Source organism: Typopeltis vanoorti, chromosome 7 (genome assembly GCF_054136105.1).
Source record: "Typopeltis vanoorti isolate ZY-2024b chromosome 7, IOZ_Tvanoo_1.0, whole genome shotgun sequence".
NCBI classification, from domain to species: Eukaryota; Metazoa; Arthropoda; class Arachnida; order Uropygi; family Thelyphonidae; genus Typopeltis; species Typopeltis vanoorti.
In genome coordinates, this window is record NC_143555.1 from 16,449,907 (window position 1) to 16,474,029 (window position 24,123).

The 24,123-nt window shown below is 35.5% G+C and overlaps 1 protein-coding gene across 6 annotated transcripts in view; it reads left to right on the plus strand.

Moving 5' to 3' along the window:
- Positions 1 to 24,123, plus strand: part of LOC150104513 (RNA-binding protein 25-like) — a 496,362-nt gene that overhangs the window by 13,632 nt on the left and 458,607 nt on the right. For 3 of the 6 annotated variants that reach the window (XM_090395192.1, XM_090395191.1, XM_090395198.1), the window contains one exon: positions 1,055 to 1,167. The exons of the other annotated variants lie outside the window; for them this stretch is intronic. The gene's annotated coding sequence lies outside the window, so the exon portion shown is untranslated. The remainder of the gene's footprint in view (positions 1 to 1,054; positions 1,168 to 24,123) is intronic. 6 annotated transcript variants of the gene reach the window in all.

A 24,123-nucleotide genomic window follows, 5' to 3' on the forward strand; every position in this document is an offset into this window, starting at 1 on the left:
GTGCAGATTGAAGAGAAGAAGTGGGAACTAAACTGGAAAGATGGAGAAAAGTAATGGAAGAGAGAGGTATGAGACTGAGCAGAAGTAAGACAGAGTATATGTGTTGCACAGTGGGTGGCAGTCAGGAGACAGATCTGGAGCTGGAAGGAAATGTCATAAGGAAGGGGAAGGACTTTAGATTCAACAGTGGAAGAAGATGGAGGAGCTGAGAAGGAAGTGGGATGCAGGATACAAGCGGGTTGGAGGAACTGGAGGGAGATGGCTGGAGTGTTATGCGATAAGAGGGTGCAGATCAATCTGAAAGGCAAAATCAGTAGTGAGGCCAGCTATGACGTTTGCTATAGAAACTGTGGCCCTGAGGAAAAATAACATCAGCAGGATGGAGGTAGCAGAGATGAGAATGCTTAGGTGGATGGGTGGTGTGACCAGAAAGGATCGTCTGAGAAATGACTATGTGAGGGGAACAGTGAAAGTTATGAACGTAGGAGCGAAGATACAAGAGGCAAGGTTGAGATGGTTTGGTCATGTGATGAGGAGGGAGGACGAATATGTGGGAAGAAGGGTCATGCATATGGATGTGCAAGGTAGGAGGTGTGGGCAGCCAAAGAAGAGATGGAAAGAGCTGGTAGAAGAGGACTTGAGGATGAAGAACTTGGATGTGGTGACAGTCCAACACAGGAGGATGTGGAGGAGACTCATCATCAACAGTGACCCCACTTAAGTGGGAGAAGATGCAGAAGAAGAAGAAGACTGCAGATAAACTAAGGGTTAGACATTCTGAAAACTCTTCTGTAGGACCAAACATGAAATTTTTTTTTCAAACAATTTCAGCATTTAAGCAAGGTGGTAAATCCCAAACTGGTGATTCAATTTATCTTTCACTTAAGATATTTACAAAACATTCATTTCTCAGTGGGATGCAAACCCACAGCTTAATTACTCTGGCAACTTTTTGTTTTGTTTAGCTACTTTTACATAACTTGTCTTACATTTTTTCTCTGTGCTCTGCTGATTAGCTTACCAGGAACTTTTAATAAGATTTCTTCTTTTCCAGAAATGCCTCTTTTATGTCCTGCATCTACCATGAAGTTCTGATTTTTCAATTCTTGCAGACAACTTTACATCTTTCCAGGCTGAATTAGTCAGATTTTGCTGTTGGTCTTTAAGGTATGTTCTTGATTTCAAATTTCATCATTTTTTCTCCATATAATGTAAAGAAATCTGATTCTTTTAAAACTTTTATATGCTTTTCCCGGTTACAGGCAAATTTATCGAAAAATGGTTAATCGAAAGACATTTCATCGGACGACAATTTAACGAATGGCAATTCATCGAATGACCAATTCCTCGAATGGCAATTCATCGAACGGCAATTCATAGAAAAAACAATTCGCCAAAATTTTTTCGACGAATTATGAAAGAATTCATCGAAAGTCATTTTTCTTGCAAACTATTGTTTAGAAAATGTTCAGTAACAAGGCGGAACGTTACTCATGATATAGACAACATATGGAAGCGGTCATTCAAATGTAATAATTATTTTCTTGCATTTTAGAACATTTAATGTAAGTGTACATCCTGCTACATTGTACAGTTAGCGATTTATCTGTAGGGAAGACAAGAGTACCACATGCACTTATCTCCCGAATAACCTCGAAAACATGTAATTGCAGTTAACAAGGGGAGGAATAGGCTAAGAATTTCGTTCTACAAATTGAAATTAAAATTTTCATTAAATTTCATCCAGCCAGAGCGAAATTGCTAATATCATTTAGGAACTTTTTACAGAAATGTCATGATAAAAGTGTTCCATTACGAACTAAAACTGAACCATTCAGACAGCTTCTTGTTCTGAAAACTTCTTCGAAATCTGCTAAGTCTGCGAGTTATTGTAATACATAATTTATACACTTTTCTTTGTAGCCCCAAATACAGCTGAACTGAAAACTGATACGGTTCGACATTTTTTTGTAAAAGTTTCAAATACGGAATCGAAATAAAATTTTTCCATTAATAAATGTAATAAATAAATAAATTTACTGAACGTAAGTTAGTAGGCCTAATACTGAGATGACTAGGCTTTTCCTCCTGGAAATAGGCAAATCGGTCAAGAAAGAAAATAAGAATTCATATTCTGTAATTATTCCTTAGTAAAGCAGCATTGCTATACCAACAATCATATTGAGGAGGAAGAGGGAAAATAGTATTAATCATTAATATTACAACTACTACTAATAATAAATTGATTCTTTGATGTAAATATTTTTCACAATATAATATTAAAATATACAGGAATTCAGTGTAAAAATATTGGAAAACTTGAAAAAGAAATCATTCCTGAAGACAGGAGTGACACATGCACTTATCTCCCGAATAACCTCGAAAGCAAGTAATTGCAGTTAATAAGGGGAGGATTAGGCTAAGAATACTGAGATGTATTCTTAGCCTAATCCTGGATATATTTCTGTGTTTTGAGGAGGTGATCGATGTAGTTTGTTAAAAAAAAACAAACAAAAGTGTAAAATATTCTCTAGGAAAATAATAAAATAGGAATGATGAATAAAGAGTAGTAAAAAACAAACCTATAAACCTTTTTGAAGCATACTCATTTGGTGTTATATTTAGATGAGCAGCGATTGGAAGTCTTAAGGATGCCAGTGGTCGGCGGACTACAGTTAGAAAACACAGTGCTAAAGGAAATTGGAATTGGGTTGAGTTGTTTTGAATTAAGGAAGAAGCAACTGGCCTTAAATCACTGCGCGTTTTTCCTATTTGGTTCACTTGTTTTTCGGCAAGAAAAAAAGTTTCAGAGAGGAAAAACCTTCCTTCCTCGTATGAGACAGGCTAACTCACCTTCAGGTTCAACGCCCTGATAAAGGCTCTTGGCATCCTTGATAAACGTAGGATGCTGAAGCCCTTTTCAGCAGTTTCATTAAATGAGTTGTAGAATTTTTCTCTTCTCCGTTTCTGCAGTTTTGTAGAAAATAAGTTTAGGATTGAGGACTTTTTTTTGTAGTCTTCTATTTTCTAGAGATGAGATGTTTCTTTAAAGTTGATTTTCTGTTTTGGAATTTTAGAGTTAGTTCGAAAAAATTGCTCAACAATGTGATCATGCATGATCACAATGTTGAGCCATTTTTTCCATGAGGAGACGATTACGAGAGTGGCATACCTAAATATGCTAGAGAAATTTGTGTTTCCCCAGATTGAGAATGTGTAGGGCCTCATTTTCCAACATGTCCCGATTTGATTCCGACGGATTTCTTCTTTTGTGTATATTTATATTTGTATATAAATAATTAAGTAAAAGAGTTATTTTCCCAAATGATTACTTTTTCCGATTTCTACATTTGGCTATGTTCGTATCCGGACAATTCATCGCGAGGAAAAATCAGAAAAATTCATCTTGTGAACCATTAATTGCAGAAAAAATTCGCTGAAAATGTTATTCGCTAAAAAATTGAAATGATATTGCATTGATACCGATATGAAAAGTAAATGCAGTGAAGATAAATTTCACAAAACATAATTTTAGTTGGTGCCCTCTCTCGATGAGTCTTTGGACTCCCTGGAGATGGAGATGTCAAATAATAATAATAATTTTATTATGTTTCTGTGTATTGGTTCTCGCAGTTAGCCGAGTAGCTGGTGCTTCGCAACCATATGCCTGGAAAAGGAGTGTCCTGGGTTCGATTCCTGTCACTGATGTGAGAAGCTTACAATCTTTCTCAGACATAGCCAAATTAGCTGGTCCTGGACGAGGACTGTAGGGTTTTCTCTCCAGTTTATGTTGGGTTTTTCCTCCTGCCAGCAGGCAAACCGTCCTTGAGAACAGAACGCTTTTATAGATGTTTACACACTGGGAGACATGGGGCCAACCACCTTATCCTCGTATAACGGCTGCGGTTATAAGGAATGGAAGCCACCGTAAAGGTAAAAGAGGGAAAGAACTATGTATTATTTATTTAGATTTTCATAGGGATATTTTTATCCTTATACAGTGAAAGTAATATTTTATTGATCTTTGAGTTTCCTAATTTCTGTTTCGTCTCAAAAAGGTATAAATATTCTTTCTTTCTTTGATACTACAGGTTTGTTGATGGAATATTAATATTTATGAAATTATAACCGCAACCGTTATAAGAGGATAAGGTGGTTGGCCCCATGCCTTACAGTGTATCTTATGTCTGTAGAAGCGTTATGCTCTCAAGACTGATTTGCCTACTTGCGGGAGGAAAAACCCCACATAAACTGGGGAGAAAAACCCTGCAGTCCTCGCCCAAGGCTAGCTAACTTGGCTATGTTCTGAGAAAGATCGTAAGCTCCTCACGTCAGCAACGGGAATCGAACCCAGGACACTCCTTTCCGAGGCCAGGGTGCGAAGCAACCCGCTACACAGCCAACCACGTGGACTAATACATAGATACATAATAAAATTAAATTTTGTGAAATATATCTTGCAGTGCATTTAGTTTTCACATACCAGTATCAATGCAATATCATTTCAATTTTCTAGCGAATAATTCGCGCGATGATTTTTCCTCTCGATTTCTTCACACGATGAACTGTCCATGCCATGGATTTTCTGGTGATGAATTGACCGTGAACCGGCTATATTTAAAAATCGTATCAAAAAATTCCAATTATCCTTGTCTCACTCTAGTATTTGCCAATGATAATTTGATCTCATCACGAAGTGTAAACCCTCTGTGTTTTCTTTCCGTATTTAAAATTATATTAACACATCACGTTTGCACCTGGGTGTCTGAAGTTCCTTTTTTCCCTGGCGGGTACTAGCTTTTAGCAGATGTATGCAGCCTCTGCGTCCAGCAGTCGCATTTTCACAAAGTTTTTCGGTATATTAGTAGGAACTAGTTTCGGGAGAATTTTATATCCAAAATTAGCATTTAAGTATCTGGATGACATCGAGTTTCTGAAATGCTAGTCAAACTAATTTCAAGTTATACGTTTGCTTTTTATAAATTGAGGCCTTTCTGTATTCACTGATTATTATAAACAACTGTTACACAATTTTTAGCTGCAACTGAAAATTGAAAGTGTATGTTACAAATGCCTTTTACTTAACTATGTATATTGCTACAATAAATGTGTTCTGTTTGTTTGCATGCAGGATATTCTGGGAGTGCAGAGTGTTTTTCCATTTCGTTCGAAATTGTCTCTAATTACACTAATTGTTACTAAATATAGTATTGGGTTTGCATATAAGTTTGTTCGGTTTTTCAGATTGGAATGAAACACATTTAATATATATAATACATACTAGTCGGTTATGTATTGACCCCTCTTTATCAATGACCTCTTGCTATCTGTCCACCAACTTCATCTTCGTTATGTTTATGAAACACCTGAGGTTTACTGGCGAAAAACTACTGATCCAGGTGTCTTTTGACAGCCTCCTCATTGGCGAAGGTTTTCCTGTTCATAGAATTCTTCATGATCGGAATAAGTGGTAATCAGAAGGTGTCAGGTCCAGTGAATACAGAGGATGTGACAAAACATCTCAGCCAAGATGTAACAATTGACTACAGGTTGTTAACGATGTGTGGAGTCTGATGTTGTTGTGGTGAAAGACAACTCCTCTCTGATTTGCCAATTCAGAACGTTTTGTGCTAATTGCACAGGCCACTTGAGTCAATTGTTCTGCCTGACGGTAACACCTCGTAGTGGAGAACACCTTTATAATCTCACCATACAGAGCATGGTCTTCTTTGGGTGCAATCCCGCTTTTGAGGTTGTTTGCGGCAGTTCGCACTTGTGCCCATGATCATTTACATACCACGTTATCGTACATGACCCATTTTTCATCTCCCGTAATCATCTGCATCAAAAATGGGTCATTTTCTTAGTGATTTCGCAGCGAATCACAGACGGATATGGGAGCAGTCATATTGGCCTCAGGCAATTCATGCGGCACCCAAACATTGCATTTTGAAACATATCCCAGCTTGTGCAAATGGTTTTCAATGCTTGTGTGGAATATGTTCAGTACTGCAGCAATCTCCTGCACTGTTTGTGATGGATTTGTTTCGACGATATCCTTCACAACACTCGAATCAACCTCGGTCAGGCGACCGGCCCATCACTGATGTTGAATTCTCCAGAACGGAATTTGGCAAGCCACTTTTGGCATATGCGTTCTGTTAAGGCACCATCCCATATATGCTGCATATTTTTTATGGGCCTCCACAGCTCGTTTGCCTTTTTTGAAATAAAAAAGCAAAATATGCTGGTAATGTACATTATTCCCTTCCATTTTTAAAAATATGTCACACACACATGCAACTGAAGTAGGCCGAACGAAAATTCCCTGAAAGATGTGAAATGTTGCCTTTCAACTGCACAATAACGTGGCGTAAACTTGTACTAACGCATAAACCGAACAAACTTATTTGCCAACCCAATAGACATAAACGTCTTTTTACTGTATTCAGTGTTAAACAAAGCCACCTGTTTTCTGGCTTGTGCATTATAGCATCTGTTGAAGTGAAAGTTTCTTTAATGGTACATGGACATTTTTATTGTAGTCTTCGGACAAAACAGTAGTAGTATAGTTCGCCCACCATTTCTAGATCCCTTCTTGGCTTGGTGCCAAGAATAGTCGATTCATGCTGAAGGATGTACGAATTGATCGCCAACATGTGAAATCACGTGCTTTCTTGTCTGTCGCTGTACTAGTACTAGCTTGATTTTTGTTGTTCTCTTTTTGCATTATTTTTTTATTATTAATTTGTATAATGGATCCAGTACGGTCCACAAGTTCTATTGTTACACGTTTCAGTAGCTCTTGCAAAAGAATATTGAATAATGTGCTGACATTCTGCGAAAAAGAATCGTCAGAAGGCCGTCTTCTTGTTCCCCTTTCTCAAGTAATAAAACGTGCAAGTGTGGGTGTATCGGGGGTGACTGTTAAAAGAATTCGTAGGTAATCAAAAGGTGAAGGTAAGCCAAAATTTAAATTTCCTAAAAAAAAAAGCGCCAGAGAAAGAAAACCATCGAAACCGTAACTTTGAATGATTTTGATGTTGACGTTATAAGAACTATTCACGAATTTTACGTGGTCGAGAAAAGAGTGCCAACTGTTCCGAAATTGATTCCTGTGCTTAAAGAAAAAATTAATTTTCCTTGGAAAAGAGAAACTTTAAGGAAAATACTTCATGAAATCAGATTTTGTTTTAAAAAGTCACAGAATAAAAGGAAACTTATCATGGAGTGAAGTGACAATGTTTTATGTAGAACGCAGTATTTGCACGTATTAACACTCTACGTATACATTTTTCCAACTGTTATACAAGCAAAATAGTTACACTTTAAAAACAGCAATGTTCGTAAAAGAAAAGCTAAATTTTCTGACATGTAATAATAAACAAACTGAGTTTGTTTATTGTTATATCCCAGAAGACAGACTGATTACCCTATTATTGGAATGAATTCTCCTTTTTCTGACATGCGCAGAAGTGTCGAGGGACCTCAAATTTGTGGGTGAACTATAATAATTTATCAATTCCTGAGTAAAAATGAATACTTCTGTGTGTTATAAGAAGTTGATTTACAACAAAATATCAGCATTTTTGAGATATCTTCTATTATTGATAAGACATAAGAGCTGCTGACAGTAAAAAAAAACCTAATGTATCGAGATTAACAAATTGTTCAATGCTAGCAATGTTGAGTTCTTTTCTCATATCGTTGTTTTTAATATGATATTGCCATTGATGCCCTCTATTTACGCTCCTAACCTTTCTCTCTAATATCTGCGGTCTCTAGACTCTGATAGTTTTTTTTTCCCCCCTAAACCAGCTTGCAGATCCATAATTTTTTAAAACTGGTTTGAACACTGTCTTGTATACAGCTAATTTTAGTGTTTTGAATAATTTCTCTAATTCCATGAAACTTTGTTCATTTCCTTCCTACCGTACCAAGTTTGCTAATTCTGTTGTCTATTTCCATATTTAAATTTGCCAACTCTACTAAAAATTGTGTCTAAATAGCTGAAATATAGTTCTCCATTCAGGATGCAGTTCATAATATATATATATATATATATTTTTTTTTTTTTGTAGGATGCTCATTACGATAATATCCAGTGCATAACCACCGCAGATACGTTGAAATTATAATATGAAGGATATCATATACAGAATGATTAAAAATTTATGCTCATTTTGAAAAATTTCTAATGCTTACGCCCCCCTCTCCTGGAATTCAATTACATAACCACTCTAAATTTCTACAGTTTTGAAAAAGTTTCCAGATAATATTCAAAATTAATTACTTCATTTTACCATTTTGACAAAAGAAATAAGGCTTAGCTACTCTTTCTTTGCCTTCTAAAATCAGCTGTTCTACTGTCTGCTGAAATTATTTGAAATTTTAGAAATGCTATGCTATATTTTCAACGTGTAAAACTGCTTACATGCATACCACACAATAGAAAGTTCAGATTTTTGTTTGTTTTTCTTAAAATAATCTAAATATTTTTACTTTTACTTCTGATGCTGGTTGCTATTTCTGAAGTAATCTATGTCTTAGAAAAAAAAAAAAATCCTCTTAGCTGGAGGAAAAGGGTAAAGGCTTAGATTACTCTCGGTGCTATTGAGAAAGAAAAGAGAGAGCACTCAGCCAGAAGGGACACTAAAATGCCTCAAGCTTTAGTGCGAATTACATCAAGAATGTCGTGTTTTGTTTTCATTTGTTGATTAGTAGACATCCTAACATAGAAAAAAATATAGATATTTCTTTCACAGGCTGATACAGTATTTATGCTAAAATAAGTTCTTAATTTGTAATGATCAGTTTCATTTTTATTATCGAAAAATTATAAATTATTTCTCACAATTATCTTGAAAAAGAGGATTTGAATTGTTTTTGAAAGAAAAGGAGCATATGCATAATCTTACTTTTTTGTGGGGCGGGGAGGGTTATAGACTTATTCAGTTTGCAGATATTTCAGAGAATTTATTTTATAAATCATTCGCAAGACAACTGTTATAAACATAAATCACGGGGAAACATGTCCATTTATTTTAGTGTAAATGGTAGGAAAGGTTTAACTACTTTAACAATGCCATGTAAGCTGGAAGAAAAAAATATATATACAAGAGTAATAACATTACCAGATATAAATCTGCTGATGTTAGAACTCTTACATAAATAATTTTTTTCTGCCATGATTTCTCTATTAGTTATAATGTAATCAATCTACAGATTTTTGCCCTCTTGTATTCTACCATCTTATGGGCAGAGATTTCTTCTTTGTACTACAAGGAAAAAAAATCAGATAACACAAGAAAAATATGTAATATTTTCTTTTTCATTGGGTGAATTTACAATGTTCTTTTTTTGTGTTTTGAAAGGAAAGTGTAAATGATTATTTCCTTACTATTTTTGCCATTATAACATCTGATACAATTAGCATATCTGAACTAGCAGAAAATATATACATATCAATTTAAATCATAACCGTTACTTTCATTTTGTAATGACCAATTATACAAGGAAACCAAGAAGATTACAATATAAAGAAAATAAAGAAAAAAAAATTAGTGATATGATTAAAGAATTTCATTTTATTCTCTATAAAGCAGAGTCGCTCAAGCAGGTCTTTCAGGAAATCTGTGAAGTATTCTTCGAAACATGATTTTGAACAAAAATATAACATAATCTTCAACCTCCGCAGCCTGTTTAAATAATTCAAATATTTTAAATAATTATCATGAATTAATTTTTTTCGAGAACAAAGAAAATGTTTTGTGGAGTAAGCGATTAGAAAAAATTAGCAAAAATAAATAAAAATGAAATTAGTGCTCCAAGGTAAGGCAATATTTAAATGAAGAAACTATGCAAGAATCTTTATTTTGTCCAGGCTTTAAAATTGCTGTGTACAATAAAAAGAGAAAATAAAAATAATTTCTATATTTTTAGTTTATCCAATATAACTAAGATTCAGTTATCCAGCATAGAACAAGGAACTGCATTCCTTGTTATAGACAACTGAGATGCGGCTATGAGCGTGAAATAATCCAATTAACTGTTCTCTTCAGCGGGAAGGTTTATCACACCTTCTAATGGACATGCTGGCCGAATTTCACTTCTTATAACTTCAACAGATAGCATGCATCGTATCCAGATTTATCTGGACTTCTATAGATATCCTGACTGGTTGGGGGGGGGTTAAATGAGGAGGAACTGGTACAATTAATAGATGATGTCGAACCAAATGGCGGAGAAAATTCTGCCAAAGATTATGATTGTGATGAATCCGTTAAAGAATTCAGTTTAAAGAAATTAGCAATAGGATTAGACTTGGCAAGAAAGTTATTTTATGGATAATGATCTCTCAATGGTGCTCTCCAGAAAATTTACGAGACAATTGGATATTTGCTTAGTTCCATATTATGAACTTAAAAAATTGTAGCATAGTGGTAAGCAAGGTCTTATTACTGACTTCTTGAATTGATAACTAAACCAGCCGAAGTATGCAATAAGAATTATTGCATATATAAATAAAGAACATCTACGAAGTATACGTACAATTTATAATTTTTATAATTTTTTACTATGTATTTGTTTCATAGTTTATAATTTTTTTAGTTTATAACGTGAATTACCTGAATATGTCATTGTTTATATAATCTTAAAAAAAAGAAAAAAACGATTTCGGAACCTAACCCCACTTTTTCTATGTGATTTGAGTCTCGCATAACGCGATTTATATGACGCACCATTCTTGTGGAACTTAACATCCGCGTTATACAAGGGTTACCTGTACTTCAATTTGTATCTTACCTTCCAAGTCAGCAGACTTCATTCCTGCCCAATGTGGAAGTGTTTAAACTATTTAAGATTATGCAAAAAAATTGACCTCTACTATAAGCCAATGGTTCTAATTTTTTTTTTTTCATTTTTATACAATTTACATAACTGTTTACTATTAATTTACAAGTATACATACACATATCATTTGTAGAGAATTATCCAAGAACTAAAATTAGACAAGATTTTTGCATGTGCATCTTAAATATTTTTTTTATGTTATTTAAATATTTTAGTTATCATCTTTATGTTAAGACCAATATCGTAGATAAAAATTCCTATTACCCACAGATTTATCATTTTTGTCAACAAATTTATTTACCAAGTATTGAAACTAATCGATTTTCAGTAATAATAATAATTGTATGATGATACACGGCCATGAGTCCCCTTTATGGGGAGGTACGGCACCATCTCATGCTCCCCCAAATTTTATCTGGGCTCTGGAACTGGCAAAGCTCACTAATCAGACCTATGGCTGGGTCAGTATTCCTGACTGTAAACAGTGTATGTTCACTGGACCGGTTTGCCTGCTTGTGGGATGAAAAACTCCAGATAAACTGGTGGAAAAAACCCTGCTGTCCATGACCAAGACCGACTAACTTGGCTATGGCAGATCCTTAAGCTCCTCCCGTGATTGACGGGAATCGAACCTAGGACACTCCTTCCCCAGCCATACGGTTGCGAAGCGCTAGGCTAACTGCGTGGACTGATTTTCAATGATGTGATATTACACTGTAAATGGATCATATAGCTTATATGTATGTTATCTGATTTTGCTGAACTTTTTTTTTTCAAATAACTTCCATTTTCATTCAGTTTACGTGACTTATTTTACAGTAGTGCATTATCAGTTTACGTAGTGATGCATTGTTTCTTGCTTTTATAATATGTATAATGTAATAAACTTGCCCTACTTTTATATTCCAGTTATTTTTCATATGTAATTGCAATTACCAGCAACTTTCGTATACTCATAATAAATTAATCATATGAGAATTACTAAGGAAATACAATTATTCAGTGACATATATTATATATATTATTATATGTATTATATTATACATTATGTTACATTTCAATTTTTGCAATAATGTGCATTTATTTTAGAATACTATTCAAAAGTCTGTGGTCATCAGAGGATTATTATCATTGGGGGAGGGGGATACTAAGGGAAAATGATCAGAGCTTACTTCACCTTTAAGACGAGCTGCCTCATACCTGAAAATACCTCAGGCACAAACTTCACTTAACTGTCTGTATGCTTGCTTGCGAAAAAAGGATTAAAACCGAGTTTATAAAATTGCTTGGTATCTTTAACATAGTGTATACCCAAGTTAAAAAAACTTTCCACATATATATTATTATATATATTATATTATATTATATATAATTATACTATATTATACATATTATATTATAAGCTGTTGATTATCCACCATGACAACTGGAAAGTGTAGTTGACATGTTGAAAATGTAGTTTTAATAATTTTACAAATTATTAAAAATCAAATCAAGCTATAAGATCCGTCGCATTAAATAAAACATTCAAGATTTCTGCTTGTGTTAATTATTTTGAGTTTTTGTCTGCAGCTTCGTGATGTGACTTTTTTTGGTTTCTTGTTTTGTTTGTGGTTGATCGCTTTAAAACTGCTATCTTAGGGTATATCTTGGGGTATATTCCTGTACATCTTAGGGTATATTCCTAAACAACTAAATGTTTTCGACGATGCCATATGTGAAGTTTCTTCATTTGAATTTTATGGGTTTCACACTAATGTCTTTCCATATGCAAATATCTGCGGCATAAATATGCTTCGGCCGAATGGTCTAAGGCTTCGATGACTGTGTAATGTCTAAGTGAATATTGAATGTGTTCTTCTGGCTTGCTTGCTTTTGATAGAATAAATAAATAAATAAATATATGGGATGCACTATGGAATCTGTGATGCTTGTAGCTTTCTAGTGAAAGCTCTAAGTGTATTCTACAAAAATTCTGAAGGAACTTCGACAGTGGAAATAACTTCAACCCTGATACTCCATTATGAGATGAAAATTAAATTAAATGTTAAATATATTAAATAATAAATATCTTTGTGATAATTTCAGCTTTCTTTTACTATTTCTTTTAACTGCAGAGAATATGATATGTAGTTGTATCTCATTAAAATCTCAGTCTGAGCTAATTTCATAATTTTTGATTGCATTTCTTTCTTAATTGTGGAGAGGCTCTAGGTTTCCCATTGCTATTGACACTATGGAAACTGTGATGCTTGTAGCTATCCAGTAAAAGTTCTAAGTGCATTCTACAAAAATTCTTTAAAAGATGGGAAAACTTTCCTTCAATAATCACATCTCATATGTTGCTGAAAAAAAGCTTACAAATAGTAAACCTTCTAGCTAAGTCAGCAAGGATTGAGGGATTAGGCCGATGAACGCTGAAAACAATATATACAGGAGCTATACTACCGTTGATAATTGACGGTAAGCTTAACAGCACAATGCAACTTATATCTAAGACTTCTCAACAAAACTAACGGCCCCAAGGGGGCCGCGTCCACAGTTTGGGAAGCGCTGGTCCAAAGTACACCACATCTGTCGCAAATAATCAAAACAACCCATAACGGTCTTCCCAAAGGTCGAAGTTCTCCAGGTAGCCAGTCAGTTAAAATACCTAGGAGTAACAAGAGATGGAAAATTGAGATTGAGGGATTAGGCCAATGAACGCTAAAAACAATATACAGGAGCTATACTACCATTGATAATTGATGGTCAGCTTAACAGCACCATGCGACTTATACCTGAAACCATTAAAACAACTCCTGTTTATTGACTTACAATGCTAAGCAACATAATACCACCAAATCTAAGAAGAATGATACTCTGTCATGAGAATATGACAAAGTACTCAGAAATACTGAATTGCCTATACATAATGACATATCACTATAGCTTAAAAATCAAGAAAGCCCCCTCTTCGTAAAGATAAACATCTGAGAATGACTAATTAAAATACTAAAAATCAATGGTGTGTGGAGAGTGTGGAGCCTAAATACTAATGCCCAACTTGAAATTTAGTTTGATAGTTGCTGCCTCAACATCCCAGCAGGGGCACGCCAGCAGTAGTGTCCAGTGCCTGTGTGCAAAACTGTAGTTGGCACCCCTATCCCCCCCCCCTCCAATAAAAAAATTCACTTTAAAAAAACGTTTTTTTTTTAAAATATTTCCTCCTCTTTGGCGCCTTTACTATCCTGGCGCCTGTGTGCATTGCACATATGGCCAGCGTGCCCATGTATCCTGGTTGTGGAATTGGAAAGACATGGATAACACTGAACAGGATTCATACGCCATAGAAGATGTGCAAGCTTTCTGTACAAGTGGAGGAAAATTCCCTCACTGGAGTGTGACTGTAGCCACCCGAACCAATCAATCCATCATATTTGCATCGAGTGCAGCCTTCACGCATATACGGGTCAAAGGAGCGACTTCCCAGAGGCAATACTGCCTTCTATAGACTGGATCAGAGAACATGATCTTAACTTATAAGTGCTTTGTCCATCAAACATGTAACTGCCTGTTTTACTGTAATTATTTATCATTTACACTTTTTTTATTTTACTTTTTACATATCTGTACCGATTTTTGTAAATGTACTTTTATAACTTAATGTAGATTGCCATATGATAAACAATAAATAACCTCCTGATAGGGTTACTGTTGGGAAGAAAACGAAAACACCACACACACACACTTAGTAATCTATAGTTTATTAGCCATCTGAAACAACTATCGTTCAAAGATTTTAACCGTAGGTCAGCTGACCCCAGAAACTGCACTTTCTCGCGATAGTTTAGGGCTCCTGGGCAGTCAGTCGAAATTATCAATTTATTGTGTTTTTCCTTAACACTAGATATCACTCTTTCTAGAGATGTAGAATGATGCTAAGCTGCAAACTAACTTTAACTAGGCAATATAACTGAAAATATCACAACATTTTCTGCAAAAATGGTATGGCGCCGTAAACGAATTCATTTTTTATATTTAGAAAGACATCCCAACTAATGTAATTCTGATTTATATATGTGGTCTCTTTGAGTTTACTTAGGTAGGGCGATATCGATGTTTATTCTTCTTTTCGTCAATTTACTATTTCAAGCGAAGACTCTCGTTTCATTTTAGTTGCCTAAGAAATATCAATGTTTATTTTAATTTTCTAAATTTAGTAAAAAAAAAAAAAGATTACAAGCATTTATACGTCCAGTCTATTTTTGACATTCGTGCACCATGGTACGTGAAGAAATTTCATATCGAATGCTTGGCTTTCTCTATGTTAAAAATGTGGCTAATATTCCTTTCTTAATTAAGTTCATGTATTTCTCTAATGTAAACTTGAGGCTAAATACATACTGCTCATTTGTCATTTGTGTACTACAGAACTATATATGTATATATATATATATATATATATATATATATAGAACGTTTTTTAACTTGGGTATATTATGTATTCAAGATATCAAATAATTTTATATAAACTTGGTTTTAATCCTATTTCTCAAGTAAGCAAACAGACAAGAAAGTCAAGTTTGCACCTGCAAGTAGTGCAAGTCCAAGGCAACTCTTGGTAGTGGCAGCCGGGGCAACTTGTGGTAAAGGTGGATAAAGTTCTGATCACTTTTCTTAGTGTGTATAATACTAATAACTAACTAATATATAATATATATAATTATATATTATATATAATATATAATATAGCTAACTAATAAAAACTAATATACTAATAAAGTATACTAAGAAAAGTGATTGGAGCTTTATCCACCTTTACCACGAGTTGCCCCGACTGGCACTACCAAGAGTTGTCTCAGACTTGCACTACTTGCAGGTGCAAACTTGACTTTATTGTCTGTTTGCATACTTGGGAAATAGGATTAAAACCAAGTTTATATAAAATTACTTGGTATCTTGAATACATATATTTTTCACATATATATAAATATCTTCTTTCTTAGCATAAACTTTCTCATTTCCTGATAACATGATCAGAAAATGAAACTGTCTATTGGCAATTTATTCTTACAATTCATTTGTAAATATATAGGCTGTGTATTTTTTAATGCCTGGGAAAGAAACTTTTTTCCCCCCCCTGGAATCATTTCATTCATTATTTGGTGCCACAAGTAAACATGTGGAGAGCAATTAATTTTTTTTAAAAATTAACTAGAATCTACACAACTCTTAGTGACTGATCTTCAGGGCTGTTCCATGGGTTTGTGCCACCTGAGTACAAACTTTTTGTGCCCCCCCCCCCTTCTATTAAAAATTAAAAGATTCCAAAGTACAATAACACGTTACGAATCATTTTAATATACTGTACACTAAGAGGAATTGTCTCTCTCTCATTCTCTGTAAAAAATATAGTTTATGATCCTTTTTCATTAATGTATGAATTTTTATTAGCTAATGCTGCTATTTAGAATTTATGATCAGAGATGTTGAAGCCTAGCTTAATATGATGGCTTTTAAGACGTCATTAAAAGAGTTTTTTTAAGGGGAAGGGGCGGAAAAATATGCTACTGCACATAGCGACAAAATTTCTAGGGTCGGCCCTGGGGCCAGTCCTGGCGAATATGGTGTTTGAGGTAGATATTGAAATCCCAAGTCGTATATTGTCTGTTGGATTCCATAAGCAGGTGCATTGTCCTGCAAAAGCAACACGTCTCTGCTTAGTTTCTTGCACCGTTTTTCCTTCAGTACCTCCTTCAATTCCTTCAGAGCTGCTGTAACAGTTTCACCTTTCTTGAGGTATTGGTAAGGATTACACCATCCATATCCTAAAAGACAGTGACGAAGCCATGTTTCATCAACAGTTAGAATATGAGCTAAATTTCAAGAGGATGAAATCCCTTTATGAAATGTTCTTTTAACATCTCAACTATATTCGCCTCAGTGGATATCATTCACTGCAACCAGTATGCCCTGCTAAAAAATCGCTTTCCGAACGAAGTAGGATAAATAGTACTTTACCATATATAAGTGACCTGAAAGATATATACCTCTCAAAATAATCCAAAACAAACAAACAAACAAAAAAATTTGCACACATATCTTCGCCCCCACATGCCTTATAATTCATTTTTTGGTGAACTGTATTTTTGATGAATTGTTGCTTTTCAATCAATTGCGTTTTGATGAATTGTGTTTTCTATTAACTGCTCATCAAGGAATTGCCTTTCGATTAATTGTTGTTTGATAAACTGATTTTCGATGAATTGTTTATTCGGTGAATTGCTTTTTCGATGAATTGTCGTTCGATAAATTGCCTTCAATGAATTGTCTTTCGGTAAACTGTTTTTCGATGAACTCTCCGGATACCATTTTTCCCATCGCAATAGTCATTTTTATCATGCTTAAAACTAAATGGTAATCCTTTTTTGTTTCAAATTCCATGTGTAGATTTATATCCTGAAGGAGTATGGAAATATCACTGTAACGTTTTGGAATTTATTGTTTATTATATTGTTTATGATGTTTCTTCTTTACTCTATATGTTTCTCCCTCTTTCATCATAATTTTCGTGGTTGCTTACTCCAATCTCAAACTCACATACAATACTATTATTTGGCTTTATTCCTTTCGTAATCTACTTAGCTTTACCCCCCCCCCCTTCCTTTCAAGGCTGTAAATATATTCTCACACATGTTAGTATCATAGACTTAGGAAAAGCCTCTGGCTGTGACCAAATCTACTATAATTCAAATGTATTAATTCTTAAAAATTTATTTTTTTAACAACTGCACCATTAAGGATCATGTAAAAGAATTTTCTATCTTTCCCTTAGATACAAAAGAATAATTTAACTAAGCACGTTTAATTAACCATTAAATCAATTTTATCTCAGGCAACTCCGAATTAGTCAGTTGTGGCTGTTACTTTACTTAGGTCACACACAGGTTTGATTTGCTTTTATGAGACAGTGCATTGGCTAACAAAGATCAGGCAAGTTATTAACAAAACCAAACATGTTTATTCTAACTAAGACAATTAATGTACAAAGGAAATATTAAATAAACCATTAAATCAATTTTATCTCAGGCAACTCCGAATTAGTCAGTTGTGGCTGTTACTTTACTTAGGTCACACACAGGTTTGATTTGCTTTTATGAGACAGTGCATTGGCTAACAAAGATCAGGCAAGTTATTAACAAAACCAAACATGTTTATTCTAACTAAGACAATTAATGTACAAAGGAAATAGTGCATATCACATGCTTGATTTTCCACACATTCACTGAAACAATAATAAAAGTAAAAACAATCGTAAAAGAATAATACATGAACATTAATCCAGCAGATATTATTCTTTTCTCTTATAAAAAACAAAAATACTATGTGGTATAAAAACTGAACTAAAACAATTCAATTAGACAAAGAAATTATTCACACTCAACATAATAGACACGTGGATGGATCTTAGCACACATAAACTTGCTCTCATTACAGCTTTCTGACCTCTTCAACACATTATGCATTAGTTACACAGAATCAATTAATAACCATTAAATCAATTTTATCTCAAGCAACTCCGAATTAGTCAGTCGTCACAATCTAGGCTATTAACATAAAGCAATCTACTTCAAGCTCACTATTTCATTGTACAGTCCTGAATCCAAAAGGATTAAGGGTGAATTCCACTGGCTCCTTTCTTTTTCTTGAGCATTGGCTGTGATTGGGCACTATCCAGTGGTTGTCATCTTGCAGATTCCTTCCTCGTAACTTTAATGCATTTTTTTCATCGATGTTAGGAACTTCACCGGCTGCTACAAATCAGCACACACGTCGATCGGTACATTCATCGAAGAATTTCATGGAAGGATATCTTGTAATACTGCCAGCAAACTCCCAATGATCTCCAGAAATTTTGCTTGTGGGACCATGCCTCCTCGAAAAGCTTGCCACAGGAACAAAAATACAAGAGAGCCTTTTCGTCCCTCACTCTCCACCTTTTATATTATTATTATTGTTCCAGGCAACTCCAAGGAGTCAATAGACTCATCGAGGGAGGCCCTAACATCAAGTCAAGAACAACTATTCGACATTCACACAGTATCTATCATACCTTGCCTTGAACTCATTCACAGTCGTAGCACCTACAACAGACTCTGGAAGCTTATTCCACTCATTCACTAATCTCCAAGTAAAAAACCTGGCTCTAACACCCTTATCATCCATGCTCTTGCCCAGCTTCCATTCATGGCCCCTAGGCCTCCCACCACCAGTCATATTTTCAAAAATATCTTCTGGATCAATCTTATAGAAACCCTTCAGTAATTTGAATGTCTCAATCATATCACCCCTCCTTCACCTATCGACCAATTTCTGCAGCCCACAAATCTTCAACCTTCTCATAAGGTTCATTCCCCAGACCTGCTATCATCTTGGTCACTCGTCTCTGGATCCTCTCCACTTCCTCCCCATCACGAAAAAACCCTGATGCCCATAACTGGGAACAGTAGTCCAGATGGAGTCTGATCAAGGCTCGATACAGAGGAACAACAACTTGTTTGGCTCTGCATGTTAAATTATTTTTCAGAAGCCAAGTGATTTGGTGAGGTGTTTTAGTCACTTTTGCAATGTGCCCCCTAAATTTCAATTCCCTATCCACCAACACTCCCAAATCCCTGGCCTCATCAATCTCCTGGAGTACGCTTCCACCAATGCGATATACTGCTGCTATTCTTTTCACCCCAAAGTGCATAACCTTACACTTTGGCACATTAAATTGACATCCATTTTTCCTAGCCCAGTCCTCCAAACTATCCAAATCATCCTGTAAAATTTTGACATCCTGTGCACTCATAATTGCTCTACCCAACTTTGCATCATCAGCAAACAAGTGAACACTTCCTCTCAAATCCTTTCCTATATCATTGATGAACAAATTGAAAAGCAGTGGTCCAAGAACAGAGCCCTGTGGCACTCTACTAGTCACAAGCCGTCTTTTAGATTCCACTCGTGAATAAACCACTCTCTGGTATCTCTCCTTCAACCACCCTCCTATCCATCTTACCAACCCTATATCTATCCCCATCTGCTCCAGTTTACTAATTAGGGTTCTATGTGGTATCCTATCAAAAGCCTTGACAAGGTCCAGTAGTATTACTGTAAACCCATTACCCCTATCCAGTTCAGCCGCCACTGTGTTATAAAACGTGAGCAAGTTACTGAGGCATGATCTACCCTTCACAAAACCATGTTGTCCCCCATACAATATCTCATTTTCATCTATCCAATCCTGTATTCTTTTCTTGACTAATTTCTCTAAGACCTTGACAATGATTCCTGATATGCTAATTGTGCGGTAATTTACAACAGCAGTCTTGGAACCACCTTTATGCAGTGGAACTATTTTCCCCCTCTTTCCACCCGCTCGGGACTAACCCAGACCCGAGAGTCAAATTAAACAAAATGGTCAAGGGTACTGACAATTCTTTAGCTTCTTCTCGTACAACACGAGCTGGTATACTATTCAATCCCACAGATGTATTGACATTGAGGTTATGCAATAGACTACTCACCTCCACTTCATTCACCACAATTCCCATATAATCTACTGGTACATTCGTTTCTGCAATGTCGACACCTGGATGATATATTCTTGCAAAGTGCTCTCTGATTCAGATACCTCCCTACTATCGGCATTCTTTAAAATCATTCTGCCGTGTACATTTTTCCTTTTACTTGCTACATATCTAAAAAACTGTTTAGGATTCATTTTCTTTAGCCTGCATGGCCAATGTTCTTTCGTAATCCTTTTTTGCTTTTCTTACCACACTCGTTACCGTTCGTGTGCCTTCCGGTCACCTTTCTCCTTAAATTCCCTCCATAGTTGTTTCTTTTTTTGCAGCTCAAGCTTAATGGTGTTATTCATTCATTTAACCCCTACTTGATTTATTATTCGGACTCTAGATATACAGTCAGCCATTGCTTCATGCAAACGCTTTTTAACTACCTCCCATGCACTATCGACTTCTAGTCCTTGCAGTTGTACATTCCATGGCACTGAATCAATCAAACTCCTAAGCTTGCCATACTTTCCAGCCCGATAATTCCATATGTACCCTGTCTTAATTGAAAATTCTACACCTTTAGCCACCTCCCAAGTCAAGACCCTATGATCACTCTCACCGATTGGTGCGAATGTGGTCATACTTGTTACAGCCAAATCCTCAGATGTAATTACTAGGTCAAGCACTCTCTGACCCCTAGTATTTTCCATTACATGCTGTCGCAGATAGTTATCCCTTAATAACCGCATAAAATCCAATTCCTTCCTCCTGTGTGTCCTCTCCTCACTCCAATCGATGCGACCATAGTTGAAATCTCCCATAAAAATCACCCTCCTTCCATACATTTCTTCTATTTGCTTGTGCATACTGTCACCACCATCTTTTCCATCACCTGGTCTATAGCACCACCAATTGTTTTATTTAGTTCTGCTAGCCACAATCTCACACCAAATGGCCTCAAATGTGCTTTTTTCTCTATCCTGCAATTCAACTTCTATTCTCCTTGGCTGGAGCTCATCAGCTATCAACAATACTCCTCCCCCCCATTTTATTCTCTCTGTCATTCCTGAACACACTATACCCATCACATTCAATCCCACTAGCTATATCATCTACAGTCAGCCATGTTTCACTAATACCAATAACCTGTGGTCTGGAAGTGCCAACCATGGCCAAAAACTCTTCCTTCTTGTTCCTAATACTCCTAGCATTAGTGTACATGAATTTAAGACCCCCATTAGCCCCAACCCTACCTTGATGCCTTATATTAACTATCCCCTCTGATTTGTTGTCCTTATTTGCTCGGGCATATTATATTCATTCTTACATTCAACTGCCTCCCTAAGGACTGTATATCTACTCCCCCCCCCCTTAATAAATCTAGTTTCCCTGAATTTGCACATCGACCACATTCAGCAACACTTTCTCAAGTCTTCTTACACCGTAACCATTCAAATGCAAGCCATCCATCTTATATAAATCCTTTCGCCCATCAAACTCACTCCATATGTCCGCAAATTCCACACCACTCGTCATACTTAACCCACGCATAAAGTCATTCGCAATTATGGCCCTCCTTTTAAACATTTCACTGTCATACCGTGGCAAAAGACTAATCATTCTAACTCTCTCACTCTTTTCTTTTGCTACCTCAAACAATTCATTCAGGTCTTCTATCATTTCCATTTTGTCTCCTTTCAAATCATTCGTACCTGCCACAACAATCATTTCTTTCACCCTTTCCTTTTGCTCTCTAATAGACTCAGTTACATCCTTTATGGTGGCACCAGGTTGGTACGATTTTGTCAAATCCTCTACTATCGCACCTCGTACTAACAAGTCTCCATACAGCACTCTATCCTTCATTTTGTTCACGTTCACACTCATATGTCTATTTTTCCTGTCATACTTTTTATTATTGGCTGGTTGATTCAGTCGACTTTTGCTCATACGCTGTAGCTGCTGTTTTGCCGTTTGTATCACACCATTCAACAACGCGATCTCACTCACTGCGTCTATCTCATCTTTTTTTTTTTATTCTCAGTAAAACCATCATTCACACTCTCACAATTCTCTGGTACAACCTCGCCATTTTTTGTCATATCCCTATTTTCTTCATTTTGAAGTTTGACAAAAATATCACACACTCACGATCCGAAATACTCTTCAATTTCTCATTCTCCCTACATTTTCTACACATTTACTCCTTTATTATCATCGAACCACACTCCGACTGCACTCCGCAAAGCGTACATTTTGCAGCTAGTACACTGAATCATCTCTTTTATACTACCGTCCTTTGATAAAGATGGCGAACCATCATTACTGGCCACCATTTTCCTTCGGACTGGAGCCATACTTACTTGCAACGTATTTTATCAACTTATAAATTATAACACGCCAATAACACACAAAAAGATGCACTAAGAGATGCAAGGCAAACAAAATCAATCAATATTAAATAAATTTATCAACGATAACTGAAAATAATACTTATCTTATCCGGAGCTTTAACTAACACTACACACTACGAATCCCTCTAGCGGCAACAGCCCAGATGACAATATATCATTTGCATCCCTCCAAACAAATTCCAGGATTTACTGGAAGCACCCTCATCACCCACGTTTACGTTAGGTAAGTGTCAGCGATAAGGCAAAACTCATAATCTGGTGACCTTTGAGGCTATTGTTGACCTTCAGCTTACTAGCCTAATCCTGTCTGAGCTTTTTTAGTTACAATTGCTTGTGGTTCTACATTCAGTTGTTTTAACATTATATTACAAAATTTATTACCTTACAGTAGGTTACATGCATTTCTAATTGTATGTATTTTAATGACCATTGTAAAATCAATATAGGTGAAAAATATTTCTGTTTTTCACCACGAGATTTTACATCACTGTCAACAATAACATAACTTTTCTTATTTCTTTTTTCTCTATTTTATTGCTGTTCATGCATTATTCTCTGAATAATACATGAACATCATTTCAGCAGATATTATTCTTTTCTCTTATAAAAATCAAAAATACTGTGAACAAAACTGTTTCAACATTATTTACCACTGACTTGTTCTATTTTTTTAACTGAGTCTCAAATATCAACTAAACAATCACATATCTTTACTGTCTATTCTATTTTTTGTAATATTTTTTACCACAAGAATGGTACTTGTGCTTTTGTTATTACTCTTGACATTGGATTATCTAATATGGTCTGCTCAGTGAAGTAAGAGAAAAAATACCTAGTAAAGCTATTCTTTGGTTTTACTTTTCACTTTTTATAATTTGGTGGTCAGTCTTTCTTTTTGGTTGATTGCTGCATGTTATAGAGAAAAAAAAGTTCATTTGAAAAAGCTTGCACTGGAAAGTTTTTCAAATGAGCAAGCAAAATGTAGGTGTACATCATACAGCAATGTATGTACACCACACTATGGGAGCCTCAGCAACACATGATGTGAACACGGACTTTCCTGCTATTCAACATAGCACCTTCAATGCTTCCAAAACTCAGCCTTGCCTTTTTTCTTGTAGAGAATCTCAGTTCATCTTCCTTTGCATTTTGATAATACAAATTACTAGACAGTATCACATCTCTCTTCTTGGACTGATGTTTACCTTTTGTTTTTCCTGAGCCTAAGCTCATCAGCCTCTGAAAAATTTGTCTTCTTTTTTCACTCAAATGCTGCTTTTCACATTTCCATCAAGAGACGTCAAATCTTC